At 39.8% G+C, this 20941-nt stretch overlaps 1 protein-coding gene across 1 annotated transcript in view; it reads right to left on the reverse strand.

Moving 5' to 3' along the window:
• Positions 1-19167, reverse strand: part of LOC108701659 (phosphoribosyl pyrophosphate synthase-associated protein 2) — a 47280-nt gene extending 28113 nt beyond the window's left edge. The window contains exon 1 of the mRNA XM_018236587.2: positions 18949-19167. The gene's annotated coding sequence lies outside the window, so the exon portion shown is untranslated. The remainder of the gene's footprint in view (positions 1-18948) is intronic.
• Positions 19168-20941: the final 1774 nt, after the last annotated feature.

The raw sequence follows: 20941 nt of genomic DNA on the forward strand, positions 1-20941 counted from the left end.
TATTTGTGATCCGAGGGCTGGAATCCCCCACTACGTCTATATATACAAAGTCTGCTCTTATCAGAGATTTACAACGGGCCAGAATGCAGCTGTGCTCTTCTACATTGTGAAAAATTCCAGGGCAATATTTATATTAATTCTGCAATAAACATCGAAGGAAGAAAGGATATACAACTGGAGCAGACTTTAGTTAAAGGGGTTCACCTTCCAAAGACATTTTCAGTTGAGTTGTTTTAAAATCATTCTCCAGAAATAAAGACTTTTTTCAATTACTTCCAATTAATTCCATTTTTTATTGTTTTTCCAAAATGTAAATATAGAGTTGAATGTCCGTCTCTGGTGTTTGAGTCTGGCAGCTCAGTAATTCTGGTGCAGACTCTAAACCAGGGGTACCCAAAAGGTAGATCAGGATCAATTAGTAGACCTTTAGCTGGTGATGAGTAGATCTCAAGAAACTTTCAACAAACAGCTTAAAGGAGAAGGAAAGGCTAAAGTTAAGTAAGCTTTATCAGAAAAGTCTATATAAATATACCAGTAAACAAAGTAATGCTGCTCTGAGTCCTCTGTCAAAAGAAACACCACATTTCTCTCCTTCTATTGTGTACTCATGGGCTTCTGTATCAGACTTCCTGTTTTCAGCTTAAACCTCCAGGGCTAGGGCTTGAGCATGCTCAGTTTGCTACTCTCCCCCTCCCTGCTAAGATCTGAGCCCAGAGCTATGAGTGAGCAGGGAAACTCAGGCAGGAAGTGATGTCACACCAAGAAAATATGGCAGCTGCTATCTTAAACAAACAGAGAGCTTCTAGTGCTGTTTATTCAAGTATGGTAAAGCATTCTACAGAATAAATAGTGTCATAGCTTGCACTATTGTGGCTAATCTATTGGCAATAAACTGCTTTGCCAGCTTTCCTTCTCCTTTAACTAAATTCCCCTCCTGTTTAATTATTTTCATTAAGATATTTATTACAGTTTATTTATTAAAGTTACATAATAAATAGTTGTTAGTAAATCCTAGCAATGCAAATTTGCTCATAAATCAATACAATATTTAAGTCATATTTTCCATGGAACCGAATGCTAACAATGTTTTCATGGATGTAGATCATAATGGGACAACTTCACCCACAGTAGACCCCTCATTAGTAAAGTATGGACACTCCTGCTCTAAAAGGTTTCGAATTTGCTACATTTTGATGATAAATTTCACAGCAGCATCTCTGGAGTATTAGCAACTATTGTATCAATTCTAACAGCTGCCTGTAATGAAACTAAGGGATTCTGCTCAGCAGAAACAAAAAAACAAGAAATGTATCAACTAAATGTATCGATTTAGAATAGTTACAATTTGCTACATTTAGATGATGAATTTCTCAGCAACTTCTCTGGAGTATTTGCAACTATTATATCAATATCTGCCTTTAATGAAACTCCGGGAGTCTGCTCACCAGAGACAAAGATAAGAAATGTATCGAGTAAATGTATCAGTTTAAAACCGTTACAGGGTTGGCGACCTCCTCCCGGAGCTGATTTAGAAAGATAAAAATTAGACTCAATATTAGAAAAACGGGCACACACAGAAAATGATTGGGAAAAATTCTTTATTTCTGGTGAACTATCTGAAACCAACTGAATTGAAAAAAGTGTTGGAAGGTGAATAACCCCCTTAACACATAGGGCACCCCACTTAAGTACATACAGTGCCTTGCGGAAGTATTTAGACCTTTGACTGTTACACAAAAATGTTATTCTTTGTTTGAAAGAACTGAAACTTAAATCCAGTCCCCACACTGTAATGTTTTGTAGAGTTCCCTTTTGCTGCATATTATTTGGGGGTAACCGATTTGGAGTGATTTTGCCCCATTCGTCCCATTTGTCATACACAGTAAGAAATGGTCAATTGGTGAAGTGGGCAAACAAGTTAAAGGGGAACTCTACACAAACATAACTTGTGCTTTTTGGAAAGTAAACAGAATTTCAAGCAGCTTTGCAATATACATCAATTAAAAAAGATGCAACAGTTCCCTAAGCCTAGCCCCCTGCTCATCTGTCTGACTACTTTACTGAGCTGACTGACTACTGTTACTTTGTATCAACAGCCATCTGTCCTCAGCCTGCATCCTCCAAAACCCACAATTCCCTGCACACGTGATTTCAATAAGGAAAGGAACATCAGAGTGCAATGCATTGTGGGTTATGTAGTTCCTGCATGTTGTCTGTAAGCTGTGGAGAAGTTGTTACAATTTGTAACATCAGTGTTTAGTCCCTCCTTCCCTGCCAGGATTTCAAATGATGCAGAAAGAGAAGAACTGTTACACAGCTGGATTTCAGCATAGAAAATGGCATTTATTCATACTTTTTGAAGAAACAGGTAACGGTGATGGGTATATTAGGGGTTTCTGTGTTAAGTGGGCCTATATCAAATTTTGGTTTGGATGCCAGAGTTCCCCTTTAATTATTATCAGATTTGGCTACCAACACAAGTCTGGATGGTCCATTCAAAAAAATAATCAAATAATGGGAGGGCCAGCGATACCTAACGGGATAGGGTCTCATCAATTTGTTCACATGGTCTTTATCTGATAAAATTTTATAACCTTTTTTACATCTAGCCAATTTGTGGCCTGATGATGTTTAGGCTGGCTGTCAGAAAGGCCCCATACACAGGCAAATAAACGGACAACTTAGTCAGAAAACGCCGAGTCAGCTTTATAGGACCATATTTGAAAAATCACAAAACAGGTATGGGATCTGTTATCCAGAAAGCTCCGAATTACGGTAAGGCCATCTCCCATAGACTCCATTTTATCCACATAATCCAAATGTTTGAAACCGATTTTCTTTTTCTCTGTAATAATTAAACAGTAGTTTGTACTTGATGCAAACAAAGATATAATTAATCCTTATTGGAAGCAAAACCAGCCTATTGGGTTTATTTCACGTTTACATGATTTTCTAGTAGACTTAAGGGATCTTTCCATAATTTGAATCTTTATACCTTATCTGGAAAACCCCAGGTCCTGAGCAATCTGGATAACAGGTCCCATACCTGTACTATGTTGGTACAGACCATTGTCAGGTCCTTGTGGCAGTGGAGAGGATAACGGTTTTTATGCTATCAACTTAATTCTCACAATACACACTTCAATTTCTTTAATGTGTGAGTGTGAGACTTTCAGACCATCGGCACTTGGTGCCCTACAGCTTGACCAGATGATAAACAAATTGTTTAAAACATTTACCCTAGTAATGTTTGGGTCGATCTCGCACTGCGCCACCTTCAAATGCAGGCTTCCAACTTCCGGGTTCCGGTTTTATAGTCTCGCCCCATCCCTTTTGTGACTTCATCGGCGGGGCGGGTTGGCACGGGTCTATAAAAGGACAACGGAAGTGCGAGCTGGAGCAGGGGGGGTTAGGGTCGGTTGCGGGTCAGGAAAACCCTGACCTGCACATCACTAATTTACCCCATGGGCAAATTACTTTATTCCGCAATAACCTCCATTTTACAGTACATGTATGGGATAGGGATGCACTGAATCAACTATTTTGAATTCGGCCGAACCCCCGAATCCTTCGCGAAAGATTCGGCCGAATACCGCTGCATATGCAAATTAGGGGTGGTTAGGGGCAAACAGTTTTTACTTCCTTGTTTTGTGACAAAAAGTCACGAGATTTCCCTCCCTGTCCCTAATTTGCCTATGCAAATTAGGATTCGGTTCGGCCAGGCACAAGGATTCGGCTGAATCTGAATCCTGCTGAAAAAGCCGAATCCCAAACCAAATCCTGGATTCGGTACATCCCTAGTATGGGACCCGTTCTCCAAAACGTGAATGATCTGGGGTTTTCAAGATAAGGGATCTTTCTCTAATTTTGATCTCCATACCTTAAAGTCTACTTGAAAATCATTTTAACATTAGTTAAAACAAACCAATAGGATTGTTTTGCATCCAATTGGGATTAATTATATCTTAGTTGGGATCAAGTACAAGCTACTGTTTTATTATTACAGAGGTAAAATAAATCAGTTTTAAAAATCTGAATTTTTAAAATATTTAATTATTTGATTACAATGGAGTCTATGGGAAACAGGCTTCAAGTAATTCGGAGCTTTCTGGATAATGGGATTCCAGAAAAAACAGATCCCAGGAGCTATTACCTCTAGTCTTATAGAAAAATGAAATGTAGAAATATTTGAATTAAAACAACGGATGGAAGAGACTCTGAAAACAAAGCCAATCTATCAGGTTTCCACTGTACACAGCTTTACATTGCCGGCTTGGGCAGAAAACGACTGAACACCATAATTACAGAAAGAAAGGCGAGAAAAAAAAAAAACCCCATTCCAAATCAAAACAAAAGGCCAAACATTTACATTAAACAATGGTCACCTTGATTCAGCGATAATTATACCAACGATCACGTTGCAATTTGCTTCTGGCTCTGCCGACAGTAAAGGCGTTTCATAGAATTGTTCAACAAACACTTCGCTGGGTGTCTTTGCTGAAAAGGTTCTAGGTGTTTTCTTGGAAGTGTTTTACATTAAAAGGGATAGAAACCTATGAAATGCTTGCCTAAAGAAAGAAAATATAGCTTTCTGACATACATTTATTACACATTTTCAGAGAAGTTAATTGTAAGTGTGATTGCTACGGAAAGCAGTATTTTTCTGCGACGTTCTACACTGCAAATTATAGGGGTCATTTAGCAAACTCCCAGTTGCAGGCCAACAATCTTAAAAAATGAAAACCAATTGCAAATTGTCTCAGACTATCACACTCTAAATCATACTTAAAGGGGAGCGATCGTGAAAATAAAAATGTAATATTAGCTTGAGCATACTGAAATAAGAAACTTTCTACATACCTATAAATTAAAAATTCTGTACTGTTTCTGAAATACCATATATACTCGAGTATAAGCCCACAAAATATGCTGAAAAACTCTACCTCGGCTTATACTTGGGTCAAGCTCAAAAACGGTCGCCGGCGTCCAAGAATAGGCGCCGGCGTCCAAGAATAGGCGCCGGCGTCCAAAAATAGTCGCCGGCGTCCAAGAATAGTCGCCGGCGTCCAAGAATAGTCGCCGGCGTCCAAGAATAGTCGCCGGCGTCCAAGAATAGTCGCCGGCGTCCAAGAATAGTCGCCGGCGTCCAAGAATAGTCGCCGGCGTCCAAGAATAGTCGCCGGCGTCCAAGAATAGTCGCCGGCGTCCAAGAATATTCACCGGCGTCCAAGAATGGTGGCCGGCATCCAAAAACGAGACACCGGCACCTCCAATGGGAGCAGAAACCCTCAATTTTTTTATTGAAACTTACCAGAAGCTGCTGCATTTCTCGCCCTCGGCTTATACTCGAGTCAATAAGCTTTCCCAGTTTTTGGAGGTAAAATGAGGTACCTCGGCTTATACTCGGGACGGCTCGAGTATATACGGTAATCAAGTTTATCTTCACAATTGCTATCTCAGCATCTGTTTCTCTTCATTCTGTCTTCATTCAGGAGTTGGGTGTCAGATGAATGATCCAATATATATTATAGGGGGGATCCTTTTGCCTAGAAGATGTATTAGAGCTCATTCTATTAAAATCACCAGACATCATGTCTCTCTACATGCAGAATTTGTTCAAAAGGCAGTTATTTTAATAGCTTTTGTTTGTCCTTGAATCAGTTATTTGAATGAGCTCTAATACATCTGCTAGGAAAGGGTGCCCCCTATAAGATATATTGGATCTAACTGTCAATGAATATCTGACACCCAACTTCTGCATGAAGACAGAATGAAAAGAAGCAGATGCTGAGGGGAATAGTGAATATAAACTTGATTATTTCAGAAACGGTACAGAATTTTTAATTGATTCTACTTACTTCAGTATGAGGAAGCTTGTATTAAATTTTAATTTTCACGATAGTTCCCCTTTAAAGTTTATTTAAAGGTGAACCACCCTGTTAATTCTACTAGATGCTATATATCATGATCTATATAAATGAGTCTTCAAAAAAAAGGGTGAAAAACATGGTGACTGCACTCAAAACTGCACTGCTGTGGGGTAAATAAATAAGCCCCTATGTCTCTTGAACCAATGAAGCAGAAGGCAAAGGAAAAATCGAGATGTATCCGACCAACCTGAACAAACTGAGGGAACATTGCAGGTAAGAATGAGTCATAAATAACTCCAAATCGAAGGTTGGAAGGTTGCTTAGAGTTAGGTTTTCTCTAATTGGGCAAATTTTTATCTTGGGGTTGACTTTCCCTTTAAGCAAACACATTATTTTGGTATCTTTAAGTATCTGAAGCTTCGGGTGAGAAAAGCAGTACATACAGATCACTGTGTAATACACAACAAAGCAATTGATTTGGTAAAAACAGAGTCATAAAAGGCCAACAAAGCCTTTTCATACTTGTTATTTGGCACTAAAACTTCTGCGGGGAGGAGGATAAAAAATCATGCACTTCTAGGCTTTTTACAATAATAAAAAAAAATATGGCTGCTAATCACGAGCTAACCAACAATAACTGCATAAGTTTAAGTGGCAAAACAGAGAAAGGGGAAATCTTTCATATAAAGGGGAACTCGACCCAAAATGTTTTTGTTTCAGAGGTAATACAATTCTACTCAGCTCTCCAGGATATAGTCATTATAAATGATCAAGAATTGTAAAGTTCTTTGCTAATGTAATTGTTACTGAAAAGTCCAGTGCTATTCACTTTGCTGTTTGTCCTGACTACTCATACCACTGAAACTTTGGTAGTCAGTTCTACTCCAGCCAAGATTCTGCTTCTGCTTAAAAGTTCTGAGAAGAAGGAATAGGATGGACGCATGCAAATCTTTGTGGGAAATGCCTTAACTTTTCATACATTGCTTCTGCAGTCAGGCAAGCAGTGAAAGATGTAAAATGTTTCATGGTCATAAGGCTACCAAATACCTTATTAAAGGGGTGCTTCACCATTAAGTTAAATTGTACTATGTTATAGAATGGCAAATTCTCAGCAACTTTTCAATTGGTCTTCATTTTTTTATTTTCTGTGTTTTTTGAATTATTTGCCTTCTTCTTCTGACTCTTCCGAGCTTTCAAATGGGGGGTCATCTAAAACAAATGCTCTGTAAGCCTACAAATGTATTGTTATTGCTACTTTTTATTACAAAAGAAAGCAGGCCCCACCTAAATATTCAGAAGAGCTTTGAAGATGTGGAATTCTCTCCCTAAATCAGTTGTACAGGCTGATACATTAGCTTTAAAGGGGACCCCTCACCCAAAAAAAATATTCAAAATCCTATTTTTTCACATTAGTCAAGCAAAATGAACTTTGATTACACTATATAAATTATTTGAATCAGTCTGAGAATTCATAATTATAGCAGACGGGCAGGAGCCATTTTGTGGACACTGTTATTAAGACAAGCCTTGTATCATCTCAGAATCTTGTTTGTGCACCAGAATGGGGGACCCGATGTCCATCCCCATGCCCTGGCTACACAATTAAATGGTGAAGAGAGGGGGAATGTGTGGAGAGCAGTGACATCTAGGAAGTGCTGAAAGGAAAGTGAAAGTAATTGTCTGCCCCGCCTCTAAGCCCATGGCAAAGAGGAGGAGCAGACCAAATTTGATTGATGGCTGAGATTTTTAAATGAGCTTACAACAGCTATGAATGCTTTAATAAAAAATAGAAATTGGATTTCATGTTTAATTTGAAACAGACTTTTATTATACAGCTTTTTATGTCTGGGTGACAGGTCCACTTTAAGAAGGGGTTGGATGGCTTTTTAGCAAGTGAGAGAATACAGGGTTATGGGAGATAGCTCATAGTACAAGTTGATCCAGGGACTGGTCCCATTGCATCTTGGAGTCAGGAAGGAATTTTTTCCCCTCTGAGGCAAATTGGAGATGCTTTAAGTGGAGTTTTTTTCTTCCTTTGGATCAACTTGCAGTTAGGCAGGTTAAAATAAGAATCAAAAGGTTGAACTTGATGGAAGCGTGTCTTTTACTATGTATGTATTTAGGCCCTTTCCTATTCATATTCCAGTGCCTTATTCAAATCAATGTAGGTTTTCTAGGGGAACTTGGACCTTAGCAACCAGATTGCTGAAACTGCCAACTGGAGAGCTGCTGAATAAAAAGCTTAATAGCTCAAAAACCACAAATGATAGAAAATGATGACCAATTGCAAAATGCTCTCAGAATATCACTCTCTTTGTCATACTAAAAGCTTATTTAAAGGTGAACAACCCCTTTAAACAACCAAATACCCATATAACTTTGCATAATACAAACGATTTCCCAGGCAGGACTTGCTGCTTTTTTAGAATGATCTCCTAGCTCTGTGTCGGCAGAAATCAGCCAGCACTCAAATGGTTAGGAAGTGACATTCTACAAGCAGTAACAAGGGCAACGCCTACTTAACCCTGGGTAAACCAGAAGAAACCCAGTGCCAGTATGACAAATAAAGCACGGGTTGCAGGCACAGCCAAAGCAAAAGCAGGTGAAGATTTATTTAAAGGGCATCTATATCCAAAAACAGATTTAATTTTCCCATAAAGAAAATAAATGTATTACACATTTACAGTTATTTGTAAATGTAATTTGTGTCGATAAGCAGTATCTGTATGGCTCTCTATCTTCTATGCACTGCTGGTTCTGACTCTGAACAGACCTGGAGAAGAACGAGCCTCCGCTGCTGTTTCAAGGACTAAGTGAACAGATATTGCTTTCAATTTATAAATAAACTCGATGAATGTATATTAGTAATGTAGGCACATTATGGGACAATGGCTTCTGCGATTGAGTCAGTCTCAGTGCATAAGTAAGCACAGAGCATTAAGGGTTACTCCATTAAAGGGTTAATTTACAGGACAAGATTTGTCTCTCAGCACATATAATTCACCCATTTATTCATGAATATTTCCTCTTTCTCCTCCATAGCTTCCATGACTCCCTTTCTTTCCTATACTCTGGTCTGGCCTTTCCTGGTTTATAAAGGAGAACTAAAGCCTAACTAAAGAAGCAGCTAGACATGTTGTACATTATGTTTTGTGCTTCTTTACCAGCCCAAGGCAACCACAGCCCTTTAGCAGTAAAAATCTGTGTCTCCAAAGATGCCCAAGTAGCTCCCCATCTTCTTTTCTGCTGATTCACTACACATGCCCTGTGCTGCTGAGTTTAGGGACCAACTCACAATATACAGTACACATAGAATAGAAATGTCACTATATAAAGCTGATTAGTAATTAATCAGTATAGTAGTTCAGTATATAAAACATGGAGTTTTTAACCATATTCATATTTATGAGTTTAGCTGTCCTTTAAAGCCATACAAGATCATATACTACCAATTTTGGAAACCATTTTTTTTTTGTAACAATTTCCATTATGCTTAATTGTTCCAGCTTAAGGTCAATGAGATATGAAGGCTGCCAAGTTAATATTCTACAGCTAACCTTGCAAGAGATCCTCAAGAACAGTGCATAGTAATGGCATCACCAACACATAAAGCAATTGAGCCAGACAGGGCCCATACTGTCCAATATTTTAACTGTAGTGGGTTAATAACATATCAGAAGTTTGCCGACTTGATTAATTGATATGTAACACAAAACACTATATAAATCAGTGATGTAAAGGCTCCTGACATCAATGAAGCAAGCTTATCGCTCCCCTCTATTCACTACCTTGAAGAATAAGGCCATCCTTTATCCATAGCATCGACACTTTACAGCAACTATTCTTCATTTATCTCATGCCCTGCCCTTGTAGCCAGCTTAAATATATTGCAATATATGGACAAACAATCACTGCTTTCTTTAAAGGGAAAGAAGCTTAAGGCACAAAATGTCTCAATGTCCTTAAAGGGGTGGTTCGCCTTTAAAGGAGAAAGAAAGCTACCAAGGCAGTTTATTGCCAATAGATTAGCCACAACAGTGCAAGGTAGAATGCATTTTCTTTCTTTAGAAAGCTTTTCCATATCGGAGTAAACAACTCGAGAAGCGGTTTGTTTAGAATAGCAGCTGCCATGTTATCATGGTGTGACATCACTTCCTGCCCGAGTCTCTCCCTGCTCACTCATAGCTCTGTGCTCAGACTACAGCAGGGAGAGAGGGAGAGAGCAGCAAACTGAGCATGCTCAAGCCCTAGCCCTGGAGGTTTAAGCTGAAAACAGGAAGTCTGATACAGAAGCCCATGTGTACACAATAGAAGGAAAGAAATGCTGCGTTTACTGGTGTATTTATATATACCTTTCTGATAAAGCAACTTTTCATTTGGTCTTTATTATGTATATTTTATGATTTTTTTTTTAATTATTTGTCTTTTTCTTATGACTCTTTCCAGCTTTCAAATTGGGGTCACTGACTCCATCTAAAAAATCAAATGCTCTGTAAGGCTACACATTTATTGTTATAGCTGCTTTATAGTGCTCATCTGTCTATTCAGCCCCTCTCCTATTCATACCCCAGTCTCTTATTCAAATCAATGCATGGTTGCTAGGGTAATTCAGACCCTAGCAACCAGATTGCTTATATTGAAAACTGGAGAGCTGCTGAATAAAAAAAAGCTAAATAACTCAAAAACCACACCTAATTAAAAATGAAAAACAATTGCAAATTTGTTTCAGAATATCACTCTCTACATCCTACTAAAAGTTAATGTAAAGGTGAACAACCACCTTAACATATGTCTAATTGTACGGTACCTCTTGTATGTGTCTGTATGAAATTTGTAGTCACAGTCTCATTGCACCCCCACTTAAAGGTTTGTAAATTAGTGGTGAGCACAACTTTCCCTTGCCTGCCCCAGTGGATCTTACAATCTAATGATCCCTATTCCATTCACATCGACTAGGGTCAGTCAATGGACCTGCCTGTAAGATTCTGGAGTGGGCAAGGAAAACCGAATACCCAGAGGAAACCCAGGCAATCATGGGGAAAACATACAATTTCCTAGCAGATCGCAGTACAAAAGTCGTCAGGGGCAGCAAAAAATAAAGATTAATGGGCTTGGTTCAGGGGGGTTAATCACTGCTGAAATAGGAATAGTGATGGGCGAATTTGTCCTGTTTCGATATACCCGAAAAATTAGCCAAACACAAATTTTGCCGTCTGCGCCAATTCTGATGCTCGCGTCAATGTCGTTAAAGTCAATGGGCGACCGAATAATGTTGCCGCACAACGGTTTTGACGTGAGCGACTTTTCCGAATAATTTTTTGACGCCGGCGAATTTTCGCTGCAGTTTATTTATTCGCCGGCGGCGAAACGTGGAAATTCAAGCCTGCCGAATCTATTCGCCCATCGTTAATTATGAACTACGAAGACCAGGGTTTGATTCTCATGTCGACTTCTTGTGACCTTGCTCAAGACACTTAATCTCATTGAGATTTAGGCACTTAAGTCAAATGTTAATCTGTAAACGGCAGATGGACGACAAAAGAAATGGTGTATGGGTATAGGATCAGTTATCCGGAAACCCGTTATACAGAAAGCTCAGAATTATGGAAAGACCATCCCTCATAGATTCCATTTTATCCAAATTTTAAAAAATGATTTCCTTTTTCTCTGTAATAATAAAACAGTAGTTTGTACTTGATCCCAACTAAGATATAAAGAATCCTTATCGGAGGCAAAACCAGCCTATTAGGTTTATTTAATGTTTAAATGATTTTCTAGTAGACTTAAAAGGACCAGTAACATCAAAAAAAATGTTTTAAAAAATTCGTTAGTATACCACGAAAATAAAAAAAACACCAAGACAAATTAAACTTTAAAATCGCACAGCCTTTATTAGGAAATAACTTAACGAAACTCTGCTTGTGCTCCTCTTCAGAAAAGGCGACACAGCGATCCATCGTGTGGCGCTCGATTTCTCCTCCCTGCCTTCCTTATAGGAGATAGAAATCGAGTGCCGCACAATGGATCACTGTGTCGCCTTTTCTGAGCGCAAGCAGAATTTCGGTAAGATATTTCTTAATAAAGGCTGTGCAATTTTAACATTTATTTAATCTTGGTTTTTTGTTTTTTTTTGTTTTTCATGGGATTTTTTTTTTTTTTTTGATGTTACTGGTCCTTTAAGGCATGAAGATCCAAACTATGGAAAGATCCATTATCTGGAGAACCCCAGGTCTCAAGCTTTCCGGACAACAGGTCCCATACATGTATAGTGCTGTGAATAATTACATAGCATGTTTATCATTCCTATAGGTAGAAGGCTGGAGTTGGGAAGTTCATTCCTCATCATTTCCTTGATGCAGTTATACAGAATAATTGTAAGGGATGCACCGAATCCAGGATTCAGTTCGGGATTCGGACTTTTCCAGCAGGATTCGGACCGAATCCTTCCGCCTGGCCGAACGAATCCGAATCCTAATTTACATATGCAAATTAGGGGCGGGGAAGAAAACAAGGAAGTAGAAAATGTTTTTCCCTCCCCCTCACTGATTTGCATATGCAAATTAGGGTTTGGATTTGGCTCGGTATTCGGCCGAATATTTCGCCAAGGATTCAGGGGGTTCGGGCCGAATCCAAAAAAGTGGATTCGGTGCATCCCTAATAATTGTCTCCTTTCAGTGCAACGTTCTGTGTTATCGTCGCTATTCTGGTGAGGTTAATACGTCGTCTGCATGGAAATCAAAAGTCATATCCACAGAAGAAATAAGAGGAAATTATGTGCAACCAGTATAAATGTCTCAGTTTTCTGGCATCATAAAAAGGCTTTGTTAAACCCCCTGCATTCTTTTCTAGGACACCACAAAAGGAACTGCACTATTCAAGTCGGTTATTTTTATTTTAAATGATATTCAAAACAGCTACAAAGAAACAGGAAACCCCATGTCAAAGAAAAATACTTAAAGAGGTGGTTCACCTTTAAAGGAACAGTTCAGTGTAAAAATAAAAACTGGGTAAATAGACAGGCTGTGCAAAATAAAAAATATAGTTAGTTAGCCGAAAATGTAATGTATAAAGGCTGAAGTGACTGGATGTCTAACATAATAGCCAGAACACTACTTCCTGCTTTTCAGCTCTCTTGGTTTCCACTGATTGGTTACCAGGCATTAACCAATCAGTGACTTAAGGGGGGTGGGGGCACATGGTTCATACCTTCTTGCTTTTAAATCTGAGCTGAATGCTGAGGATCAATTGCAAACTCACTGAACAGTTATGTCCCATTTGGCCCTCCTTCAAGTCGCTAACTAACTCAGAGTTAGAGAGCTGCAAAGCAGGAAGTTGGACTGTGGCTATTATAATAGACACCTGCTCACTCCAGCCTTTATACATTACATTTTTGGCTAACTAACTATATTAGAAACATTTATTTATTTATCCAGTATTTATTTTTACACTGAACTGTTCCTTTAAGTTAACTTATAGTATGTTATAGAATGGACAAATCTAAGCAACTTTTCAATTGGTCTACACATTTATTGTTATTGCTAGTTTTTATTACTCATCTTTCTATTCAGGGCCTCTCCTTCCAGTCTCTTATTCAAATCAGTGCATGGTTGCTAGGGTAATTAGGACCCCAGCAACTAGACTGCTGACATTGCTGCTGAATAAAAAGCTAAATCACTCAAAAACTACAAATAATAAAAAATGAAAACCAATTGCAAATTCTCTCAGAATATCACTCTCTACTTATACTAAAAATTAACTCAAATGTGAAGAGCCCCTTTAAGCAATGTGTTTCTGCTCTTTAGTTTATGTTCAAAGAAATTTTTCAGGGCAATTTATGCAGATAATTGGGCCATCTTTGTTCAGTTCAGCAATGTATTGGTGTCTGTATGGTGTAAAAATGATAGGATAACCTTATAAATAATAGATTTAGAAGACTGTATCGGGGTGCATTCTTCTCCCAAGAGGCCCATGGTCTTCTCCCCAGAATTTTTTTTTCTAGCAAGGTTGGAAGAAAAAATAGCTGGGTACGGTAATGTGTTGAAAAATATAAGGCTATTATAAGTCACCTTCTATAAAGGTCATGGAACTCAGAGGAACCTTCTAATATTCTTATATTTTACAGTAGGAGGTACATTATTTTTATAACACACAAGTTTCATGTGTCAAGTCATGTGATGTCATCAGTTATAATCGGTACTTAGTGATGTCATTTCTAAGCACAGTTTATAAGGATACCATTTACAAGGATATTATCTCCAAATATAGCACATGGTGGCATTTAGATATAACGCTGACCTGCAGACCCACCGCTCACCGTGTTTTCTTGCCGAAGCACCCAGTCCTACAGGCTTCTGTAAGAAATTTTATATGACATCAGGGAAAACTAGGGTGCAGGGCACTTGACCACCCTGCTAAACGCTGATCTTCATGGGGCATTTATATGGTCCTTGTCAAACACTCACCTGATTTGGTGACATGGACAAACAAGTGGATCTTCTGACTGTGAGTTGGGGCACTTTAAACACAAACAGGATAAAAAACAGGATAAAATTTTTTTGTTTAAATGTAGCTGTGTTTGATTGAATTAAAATCGTTCGAATTGAACGATTTTCAAAAAACAAAAACAAAACTTTGACTTCTAAAAACTTAGCCAAATGTTGGCTTTAGGTTCTAGGAGGACCCATAGGCTAACATAGCAATTCATCAAGTTTAAGGTGGCGAAGTTTTTTAAAGAGACAGTACTTCGAATTTGGCCTATTCAATGGTCGAAGTACCCAAAAATTACTTCGAAATTCGAAGATTTCCCATTCGAAAATTCACTTTGACCTTTGATAAATCTGCCCCTCATTGTCGGGGCTGTGGAGTTGGAGTCTGAAGCAAACAGTTTAATCAGTGCAGAGCAACATTACATCATATTTCAATTACTTTGATACACTTTCAGTTTTTGGTGTTACTGTTCCTTTAAAAAACGGAACGTACCATAAACTGAGGGGTTGGATTTATGCACTGACTCCATAGTCCTGCTTACAGCTGCATATTTGACTTCTGCCTCCTTCCCAGTGCACAAGCCCAAAACTATGCTCTCCCAAGTCAACAGCTCATTGGGCTTTATTCATGTGGTCCATGGATTCTCCCTTTTAAAGGAGAACTAAAGCTCAACTAAAGAAGTAGGCTAGACATATTGTACATTATGTTTCTGTAGCAGCCCAAGGCAACCACAGCCCTTTAGCAGTGCAACCATTTTCTGCTAGTTAGTTTGCTACGACCCCTAAGCTTAGCTTCTCAACAGCTGCTCAGAGCCCACTGAGCATGTGAGTGTGACAGACACTTTCCAAGATGGTGACCCCCTGTGACAAGTTTGAAGTCCTGGATTATTGCTGCTTTTGAGAAGCTGGAACTTTAGGCTGCGTATACAATATGGCATTTTTAACCATATTAATTTTTATGGTTTATTTCTCCTTTAAAATCACAGTTAGGTCAGAGAGAGTTACAGCCTTCCATTACAAATGGTAAATAAACTCTGCTGATAGATGGAAAAGTGAGTATAAAATAATGCTTCTAAAACCACACAACGTATTACTATACTCAAGGGTTAAAATGAGTAATGTTGATAGTGAGAACGGCTGTGTTTGGGTATGCTGTATAGAACATAGCATGCATGCAAGCAATAATGCATAAAGCACGCGGAGGTCAATGTACCCACATGCCAAATTCTGCACAGACATATTCCAAATATAGCAGGGAAAAACCTGGTGACAGCGCAAGATCTCATGGCCTGATAATGGAAAATCTGACAGTTCCTGTGCCAGCAGGTTAAATCAAGTTTAAAGGAGAACTAAAGCAGTAGGATAGAAATGTTGTACATTATGTTTTGTGCTTCTCGACCAGCCCAAGGCAACCACAGCCCTTTAGCAGTAAAGATCTGTGTCTCCAAAGATGCCCCAGTAGCTCCCCATCTTCTTTTCTGCTGATTCACTGCACATGCTCTGTGCTGCTGTCACTTACTGAGCTTAGGGACCCACTCACAATATACAGTACACATAGAATAGAAATGTCACAGTATAATGCTGATTAGTAATTAATACAGATAATTACTACATGGCAGCACAGAAACCAGTACAACTAGTATCAGAATTTAATTATCAGACGTGTAGCATCAGCTTTATTACAGGCCAATAGTGATGTGCCGGCCGGTCTGATACCAGCAAATCGGTCGGGTTCGGGCTGACCTCACACCCCCATTTGCGGGTGGCAGGCGGGTCCGGGTCAAGCTCTTCTTCCTGCTTTACCCTCCCGCCACCTTACACTGCCGGCTTCCTACTTCCGCTTTTATAGTCGCACACCTGCTCACCCCTTTTGTGACATCATCGGCGGGGCGGGTTGGCAATGGTCTATAAAAAGAGACCGGAAGTCGGGATCGGGTCAGGTTTTACCCAGACCGCACATCACTACAGGCCAACCTCATATTCTGCTTGATAATTTGCGACGAGCCCTAAGCTTAGCTTCTCAACAGCTGTTCAGAGCCCACTGAGCATGTACATGTCGCAAGATGGTGACCCCCTGTGACAAGTTTGAAGTCCTGGATCATTGCTGCTATTGACAAGCTGAAACTTGAGGCTGGAGCAATAAGTTCACTATATAAAATATGGCATTTTTAGCCTTATTCATTTTAAGGGTTTAGTTCTCCTTTAAAAATTAACCAAAAGGAGCAAAGGCAGGACTTGTTCTTATATTGGCAAATAAATACATTAGTGGGACACTCAAGAGCCACAACAAGCCACACAATGTCCAGGAGTCAAGTGAACGGCTGAAATAAAGTGATATATCAGAGAGCAGACCCCGCATTCCCAACACTCTGTCAGTTTATAAGCCACGCTCACAACAAAAGGAGCTGCACTTCCACGTGTAACCAGCACAGATACAGGCTAGCAATGCTGAAATACACAGCCACAAGTCTTTTTAAGCAGAAGCCGAGGGGTATGTTGTGCCAGGAATGATTTTATCATATAACCACTAGTGCAGGAGCATGGAACTCAGCATTTTGGATATTTGTACCTCCATATTAACATTGTTACGAGCCAGAGAGGCCTGCAACCCATTACCCTGCTGCTGCCGTAAAACATGTTAACATAGAAGTGCCCAAAAAGCACTCATGCAACCGGACACCAGATCACAACACAGCTATTTCTACCATCTATAAAACATTAACGCCTCACCTCTTTGCTACAGCTTTTCCATTTTTCCTAAAAAGACGTCTTTCAAAAGATACGAGTCTCAGGGACGGGATTCAAAACTCCAAGCACCCCCACCCCAAAACCTTCCACTTGTGAAGGAATGCTGGGAACTGTAGTTCAGTGGCAACCAGAGACCTCTAGATTCTCAGAAGTCATGGGAGCAAAATATCATTTACAATGTCCTAACAGCATAAAAATCTATTCATAATGTGAACGTGTGTAAGAAAAGACAAGCAGGCACTGGAGCACATGGAATATGAACTGAAGGCCGAGGCTTATACAGAGGAGAAGGGGCATCTTTCTATGCAGGAAGGCTTTGGATAAAGCAGGGAAGCTCTTCCAGGACTTAACTGTAGCTTCAGCTGCTGAAGGATTGCATGGAGTTAACATCAGCACAAGCTTAGCAAAGCCTTCATGCATATAGTGAAAATATTGTATCCTGAGACACTGGGGCATCACTGCATATACCCTGTCTGCCCTATATGAAAGAATAGCTGTAACTAGAGGGACACAGACTGGACACCCTCTATACAACAAGCAGTAATCCAGTAAGAACTGGACCCAGCCCTGACACTGGACACAAAGGGATAGACAGACAGACAGAGAGGGGCCTCAACAGTGTAGGGGGCCTAATTAAAAGACAATTTCTATATATTAGATGGGTAATACATGACGACATATAGAGAGAGAGAGAGAGAGAGAGAGAGAGAGAGAGAGAGAGAGAGAGAGAGAGAGAGAGAGAGAGAGAGAGAGAGAGAGAGAGAGAGAGAGAGAGGTACATATATATATATAGATGATAGATAGAGTGTAGGGGGCCTAATTAAAGGATAACCTCTATATATTAGTATTGGTAATACATGACGACCTTTGGAAGCTTGGGGATCTGTGTGTGTGTGTGTGTGTGTGTGTGTGTGTGTGTGTGTATATAATACACAAAAGCCATGAATATCTTGTAAATGATATCCTTATAAACGGTGACTAGTGAGGTCATCAGTTATAAACGGTGAGTAGTGATGTCATTTTTGTCATGGAACTCCACAGTAACTTATGGTATCCTTATATTTTACAATAAGGGGTACTTTAATCATATATATATATATATATATATATATATATATATATATATATATATATATATATATATATATATATATATATATATATATATATTGAGAGAGAGATATTGAGTTATGGGTGAAGAGATAGAGATACATATATAGATAATAGATAGATAAGATACATATATAGATAATAGATAGATAGATGATAGTAAGGGGGCTAATTCAAGGACAACTTCTATATATCAGTATTGGTAATACAGTAATACATGACAACCTCAGGAAGCTTGGGGATCCATGTACGTATATGTGTGTGTATGTGTGTAGATAGATAGATAGATAAGATAGATAAGATAGATAAGATAGATAAGATAGATAAGATAGATAAGATAGATAAGATAGATAAGATAGATAAGATAGATAAGATAGATAAGATAGATAAGATAGATAAGATAGATAAGATAGATAAGATAGATAAGATAGATAGATAGATAAGATAGATAAGATAGATAGATAGATAGATAGATAGATAGATAGATATAAAAAGAGAGAGAGATAAGATAGATAGACATAGATAGATAGATAATATATAGAATGTAGATATTGCAGAAGGAAGCATGTGAGGGTGCAAGTATGTGTGAGAAGAAGGCAGAAAGACACTGGGTCTAATAAGGTGGGCATGTGCCAGTGTGTCAGACAGAGGAATCCCATGCCTGAAGGAAAGAAGTCCCACACCTCTCACATAAGCTCCATGCGTAACAGGCAGCCCTCCATCCCCTCACTCACCCGCTCCCCGCCAGCCAGTCCAGCTGCTCCAGGCAACCTCCTGCTTCTTCTTTCTCTAGGGCTCACTCGCTCCCTCTCTCGGGCACTGAAAATGGCGGCGCAGCAAGTGCCTGGCGAGCGCCGATGGCATCGATGGGAACCCAGACTTGCTCCCCGCCTGACTCCACGGCTCACGGCTTCATGAGACTCCCCGGGCCTGTCAATGACAGGGAAGGGAAGAAGGAGCGAGCGTCGAGCGCATCGATGTACATTGATTTGGTGGATAGAGAGAGGGGAGGCAGGGCTGGGGCGGCCCGTCTGAGACAAAGAGGAGTGACCAGCCGCGCCCTGACTGTGACAGGCACAAAGTGACGAGCAATATAAAAAGCTACAAATAAAAATCAGCAATTAGCATGACACTGTTTCCTTTATTATATTTCAGTTCACCAAAGAAGGAAAGTCAGGTGGAAATAATCCACTTCGCTAAAATCCCATATTCCCCTAAGAAAACTTGAATTGTAATAGAAAGTGTTAATAAGTGCAAATAGGGTTGTGCCTGTTCTAGTAACCAATAGCAACCTAAGTAACAGCAGGAAGCTCTCGCTTGATGTTTAAAAGCAAGAATATGATTGGCTGCTGTTTGCACTGGGCCCCTGGGGTCTGTCACCTCAATCACCCACTACTGTCTCCCCCATTGGGACAAAGGGTTGGTACTTAATTAGCACTACAACTTAATTAGCAAAACTCTTGTGTAGAGGTGGCTCTTAATTAGCACTACAACTTAATTAGTAAAACTCTTGTGTAGAGGTGGCTATACACGGAGAGATCCGCTCGTTTGGCGATGTCGCAATCTCACCCCGATATGCCCACCTTGAGGTGGGAAATATCGGGCTAATCCGATCGTGGGCCCTAGGGCCCAGCGATCGGATCCTACGGTGGCTTTACGAGCGGTCGGATCACGGGACCACATCAACGAACAGATGCGGCCGCGATCCGACTGGCTTTTTAGTCCCATCCGATCGAGATCTGGCCGATATCGGAAGCCCGTCGGGGGGCCCCATACACGGGCCAATAAACTGCCGACTCAGTCTGTCGGCACCTTTTGTCGGCCCGTGTATGGCCACCTTAGGGCTCTTAGTACTAGTGGGATGAAAACCTTTTTCAATCAAAAACATACAAATCAATATTTGTAAGAGATCATAGACATCATTGGCCTGTGATATATGAATGGAAATTGTTCTTTATAAGCTTATGTTATAAAGGGCTGATCAGCTGAATGACACGAAGATCAGCCAGTGTATGGCCACCTCAAGCCTTATGGCTCACTTATAGGGAAAAAAGATTAATATATAGAACGGCCAGAGTTTTTTACCAGAAAAGGTGGCAACCCTACACACTTAGCAATTTAAAGGAGACATTCGGTGTACAAAATACAACTGTACCAGTTATACTCATTTGAATATAGAATAATTGTGCTTTAAAAAGTAGTGTTTCAGGCTGCTTTATTAAATATTTCTGCAAAAACCCTAATAATCCCTCCCTTCACTTCCACTTCCTTCCCCCTGAATTCCCAGGCTGTGCAGGGGAGCCTGCAGCTCTCAGCTCACTGCACTGTAGGACAGGAACCAATCAGCAGCTAGCAGGACCTGATAGGGAACTAAAGCCTGTCTGTGCTTGTGTGACTGCAGGGCTCTGATTGGCTGTCCCCTCCTACTGTGCTTCTGGCAGGGACCGTTAGGACACACCCACCCCTCATTAGGGACAGGGACCAGAGAACATCTATAGGGAACTCCAATAAAGGAGTTATTGTTAAAGATAATATTAATTTTTAGCACCATATATTACTCATAATTGACTACAAAATTAGGGTTTTTCCATTTATACTATATGTCTCCTTTAACAAGGATCATTTGCATGTGTTGAAGGCCACGGTTTTGCCTGTAGTGGTGGCGATAATAGTCTCTGGGAAGGGAGTGTGACGGTGGGATAGCAGGTATAGTAGGGAGAGATGGTG

Source organism: Xenopus laevis, chromosome 9_10L, assembly GCF_017654675.1.
Source record: "Xenopus laevis strain J_2021 chromosome 9_10L, Xenopus_laevis_v10.1, whole genome shotgun sequence".
NCBI classification, from domain to species: Eukaryota; Metazoa; Chordata; class Amphibia; order Anura; family Pipidae; genus Xenopus; species Xenopus laevis.